The sequence below is a fragment of the Cryptomeria japonica genome, chromosome 6 (assembly GCF_030272615.1).
Source record: "Cryptomeria japonica chromosome 6, Sugi_1.0, whole genome shotgun sequence".
NCBI classification, from domain to species: Eukaryota; Viridiplantae; Streptophyta; class Pinopsida; order Cupressales; family Cupressaceae; genus Cryptomeria; species Cryptomeria japonica.
The window spans coordinates 480,872,078-480,877,379 of NC_081410.1; the positions used below are offsets into that span (position 1 = coordinate 480,872,078).

The following is a 5,302-nucleotide window of genomic DNA, read 5'->3' on the forward strand; positions in this document are numbered from 1 at the left end:
ATAAGTCAAACGGGATTTTTAGGAAAAAAATTAGATGATTTAGTGTTACTTGGAAATATTACCATAAGTGAAAGATCATTTAAAAATTGTAGACCTTGGCATGTGAAAGTTAATAGGAAATCAATCTCTTGTTGTTGTAAAATGCGTGTGCATTTTGAAAGGAAGGAGGACTCCTCAAGAATATCCAAGGACTACTTCCTTCACCAATAACATTGATTGCAATTGAAGATAGTGTGATGGTGAAATTGTAGCATTATTGATGAAGCCACCAAGATTCAAACCTCTTTGGTCTATTGCAATCATAAGCATTGTGCTTTCATTGATTCATTGGATTCATGCATTTGTCATTCATGTCATGCCACTTAATGCTAAATACACTCAATAGACTAATGTGCTCCAAATTTGAATTGAATTATTCATATTAATATTTGTGAATTCATGTTGAAAATGAGATCTCCTGTTTGTCGCCTTATTTAACCAAACTAAAAATTCTAAAATATTTATTATAAAAATTATATTTTTTTAAAGTTAAGTAATTAATTAATTTGTTCAGCAGCCAAAATTGAATTGAAGCAGGTTTATAAATATGACAAAAAGGCTTTGTTTTATTTCTTCCTACAATGACAGCTGCAGCATCTACTTGCCTTGCGTCTCAAGACAGCAAACCATTACATTCTAATATCTGAATTAATGCCAAAAAAAAAAGTTTCATTGTTACGTAAACATTATGTTAAAAAAAGGATTGAAAAATATTTTAAATGTCACAATTATTAGCTTCTTTTCAAGGAAGAAATAAAATTGTAATCCTCATGCCCCCAAAGGCTAATCAATGCGGCCGAATCTGCTCATGTTTGTTATTTATTCATTGCGGGGCTTATCAGTTTGACCAAACAGCATAATTAAACCATTTATCAGTCAAATGTTATTCTGGAAAATTCTTCGTTATTACCCACAATAAACGTGGGCAGCTTAATTGTTGACGGCTTCTACTTGGCGTGCATTCCATGACGGCCTCTACTTGTTGTAACTTGGCGTGCATTCCACGCAATTTAAACGAAATGATGATGATGGAGGAATACCTATTCTTATATAAATTCAGACAACAATCCATTGCTAAGCACTACTCCACATTACAATACTGTGAACTGCAACATATCTATAAATTAGAGAGTCACTGAGAACACATACATCTCATCTCTATCTTCAACGTCTGTATAAATATAATTCTCCAAAATGGGTGTATTCGGATTTGTGCAGAGTTGCTTCAAATTGCCCGCTGCAAATGATGTGTTCCCTGAAGAAGAGGGAAAGCATGATGAAAATGCAAAGAAGATGAAGGATTCAAGTGAGAAGAAAAAGGGCAGTTCATGCTGTGCCCCAATTGTTGTATCGTACTTCCCTCTTGGATCCAATCTCTCCCGCCTATAAATGATAAATGTTTCACCAATTCACTGAACACAACTCCAGCAGAGACTGGCCGATCCTTTTACCACCCAAACAAGAAAATATCCATATGGCTTAGCAAGAGTTGATCACCATTAAATTGTTACTTCTTAATCTCAAATATTGCTATAATTCTTTTAAAATTTCAGTAGTAATTTGTAGTTAAGGCTTGATTCAATGACCTTGGTGTCATGCACAGAAGGCCTTTGATATGTAAATTGACATTTTGAAATAATACCATACCCATAAAGTCCAGGGATTCATTTATTCATTCAACTCTGTTCAATAATTAAAAACAATTTCAAAATCTTTGCTTAACTAATTAAAAACAATTTTATGAATCGATTAAATATTCTATAAAAATAATTCAAGTTTAAGAATGTTATAGGAATTTCATAATTATATCATAATTTGAAAATAACATTATATAGGACATAACTTTGATTTTATAAGACCATTCTATTTTCATTTAAATAATTTGTTGACAGTGGCCTTAAACTGCTCTAATGGCGGGTTTTCCCTAGTCTTTCTTGCTTACAGTTCTATGGCAGTTTCCCAATAACAGTCTTATGCTTCCTAATTCCCTTTAACTATTCTATTTGTGGGCTGCAGCTTGTTATGAATGGGGTTTGAGGGGGGAGGGGGGCTTACGGGCTTCCCAAACCCTCGGGCCACATGATTGTGTTGCTTTTCTAGAAGATCCTCTAGTGGCAGATTTGTCTTATCGCCTTTCTGCTCCCTAGTACCGACATGACGTTTTTTCAGAATTTGAATCAAGGTCCTATGCAGAGAAGCTTTTGGGTGGGAGCCTTGCAAAGATGGGGAAAGCTTTTGATAGTTCATCTCCTTCTGCTGCCTGTGTGATCAGTGATAATAAATTTGAGGTTCTGGATGTGTTAGTTAGTACGACCATCATTGAACTTACTCTCTCCCTAGTGGGGAAGTTCTTGGCCTTTCAACCCTCTTTAGAACTGGTGAAAAAGTGGGTGTCCTCTAATTGGAAGTTGAAAGGAAGTGTTTCTTCCAGTGCCATGACTGGTGGGCTTCTCCTTTTTAGCTTCACAAACCAAGCTGACCTGTCTAGTATTCTCACAAGTGGGCCTTGGGTCTTCAGGTCTTCAAACTATCTCTCTCTATGCAAATGGAAACCTAACCTTGACCCCTGGATGGATCTAGGTGCAGTTGTCCCTACTTAGATTCATCTTCCGACGCTCCCCCATAAAATTCTGGAATGTGGAAATTCTCAAGGGAGTTGCGAACTTTTGTGGCAAGTTCTTGGCTATTGATAGCATAACACAAAGTAGATCTAGGATTTTGTTTACCCGGGTTAGTGTGAATGTTTCTATTAATATTGTCTTTCCTACCAAGATTACCCTACTATACAAGCTTAGTTCTTAGGTTCAGCAGATTGAGTATGAAAATGTGAAAGCTTTCTGTCAAAGTTGTGGCAAATATGGTCATTTGAGCTCTACTTGCAAGAAGAGTAACAACCAGATACCTCTTCAGCCTAATGTTAACTCTGAGAAGGTTAGGATTGAAATTGCTAACATGGTTGAATCCAAGTTGGTGATTTCTTCCTCTATTAAGAATGGTCCTTTGAATGAGGAGATTGTTACCAATCTGCAAAATGATAGAAAGAAGTTTATTGATGACCTTAAGGCTTCCACATCTATTATTGTGGTGCATGTGGAGGCTTCTGCTACTCCTCCCACTGGTGTGGAACCTCTCACGAGGGTTTCCCCTAGTGTGAGTGAGATTATTGTTGATCTTTTTCAACTGGGTGGGAAGGGACTACGCACTGAGGAGTTGAAGGAAGATGAGATTATCTCTAAGGAATTTGTTCTACCCAACTCTCCAAGTGAGGTGGAGCTTGCCCAAAAAATCTTGTTGTTAACTCCTAAAAAAGAAGACCCTCGGTGACTTTGGTAATTTTAAGGAAAACCTGCAAATGTTGGGATTCTCTGCTACCCCCCCACCAGCTAAATCAAAGCTCTGATTTGTTGAGGAAGAAAAAGAAGACAAGGGGTGGGAACATGTCCCAATCAAGTACAAGAAGAAGAAAAAAAAAATGTAGGTGACAACAACAAGATGGGTAGACCAACTAACAAAGATTCTAGACAGAAGGATGTAGATCAAGAGGTGGCAATAGGGAAACAATCTACCCTCGATGGTATCTTTGAAAACAAGAAAAAGAAGACCTAATCCCCTATGGATTGTTCTCCTCTCTATTCAGGTGAGTAGGGAGTTTTTTTGCTATTTGTGTTAATGATTATTATCTCTTGGAATGTTAGGGGCTTGAATATCTCGATAAAACAACATATGCTTAAGTGCAAACTTATGGAACAAAAGGTGGATATTCTTATGATACAAGAAACCCAAATAAACAAGGATAAGTTCCAGAAGGCCATTAACTCTTTTTGGCCCTCTGCTAACTTCCTCAATAGTGACTCTGTTGGTGCTTCGGGGGGAATAGCCACCCTCTGGAATCCCACCCTTTTTGAAGGAAATCTAGTTTCCTCTTAAAAAAATTGCCTGATTGTCAAAATGAAGGATATCAAGTCCAATCTGTAGTGGTATCTAGTCAATGTTTATGCCGCTAAAGCTCGTGCTAGATTATGGAACTGCATTACCAATCATATTGGTAACAAAATAGATGAGTTATGGATGGTTGCTGGAGATTTTAACTCCCACCTTTTCCCCTCGGAGAAAACTGGTGGAATTGAGGATTTCTCTGATAGAATGTCTGAGCTGGCTGAGTTTATATCCTCTTCTGGGTTATTGGATATCCCTCTATTTGGGTCTAATTAAGTTCACTTGGACCAACATGAGGTTTGGGGATCGATTGATTCAAGTCAGGTTAGATAGAGTGTTGATCTCTTCCAACTAGAACTGCCTTGATTCCTTCTCTCTCTAGTCCTCTCTTCGATCAAGGTTTGATCATAATGTTATCCTTTTAAGGTTGGATGAGCCTGGGAACTGTAAATTCTATCCTTTCAGGTATCAGATGATGTTGGCCCAACACAAGCACTTTAGTATGCTGGTTGAGAAATGGTGGTATACCCATGTTTTGGGCACCCCTTGTTTAAAATTGCTCGAAAGCTCAAAATTCTAAAAGAGAAAGTTAAAGGATAGAACCGATACTCATTTGGTAACATCTTCGAACAAAAAAAGAACATCATAAATGGTCTGAGTGTGATTCAAACTAAAATGGAAGAGAGAACTGATAAGGAGGAAGAGTTTAAACAAGAAATGGACTTGACAAACCAATGGCTCATACTTAATAGAAAAGAAGAAGTGTTCTGGAAATAGAAGTCAAGGTTACAATGGCTCAAGGAGGGGGACAAGAACACTAAGTTCTTCCACCAATCTACTTTGAAGCATAGAAATCGAAATAGAATAAGGAAACTCCTAAAAGAAGATGGATCTATGATGGAGAATGAAGATGATATGGTTGTCTTGTTCATTGAATCTCTAACTCTAAACATTTCCATGAACCAGGGTGGCCGTCAGGACCAGAACAATATTTTCAATGTCATCTTGGAGATTATTGGGGACAGTGATCTTCTTCATCTCAATAAAAGAGTGACTTTACAGGAGATTAAGACTGCTCTGTTTTCCTTTTCCCCTTGTAAGTCCCCTAGTCCGAATGGGTTCCCTCTGGCCCTCTTTGAAGATCATTGGAATATTGTGGGAAGTGACATCTTCAACATTGTTAGAGAATTCTTCAGAATAGGTAAAATTCTTAAACAGAAAAATGCAACTTTTATAGCTCTAATTCTGAAAAATGATAATGTTGTTTACACTAAATATTTTAGACCCATTAGTTTATGCAATACTATTTATAAAATTATCACATCAA

General features: G+C 37.1%; 1 long non-coding RNA gene across 1 annotated transcript; it reads right to left on the reverse strand.

Moving 5' to 3' along the window:
* Nucleotides 1-828: 828 nt before the first annotated feature.
* LOC131051070 (uncharacterized) lies at nt 829-1,380 on the reverse strand. Its single transcript, XR_009107076.2, has 2 exons — nt 1,189-1,380; nt 829-1,079 (listed from the first exon to the last, which is right to left on the reverse strand). It is a non-coding gene; the product is annotated as an uncharacterized LOC131051070 (long non-coding RNA).
* Between the last annotated feature and the right edge of the window lie 3,922 nt (nt 1,381-5,302).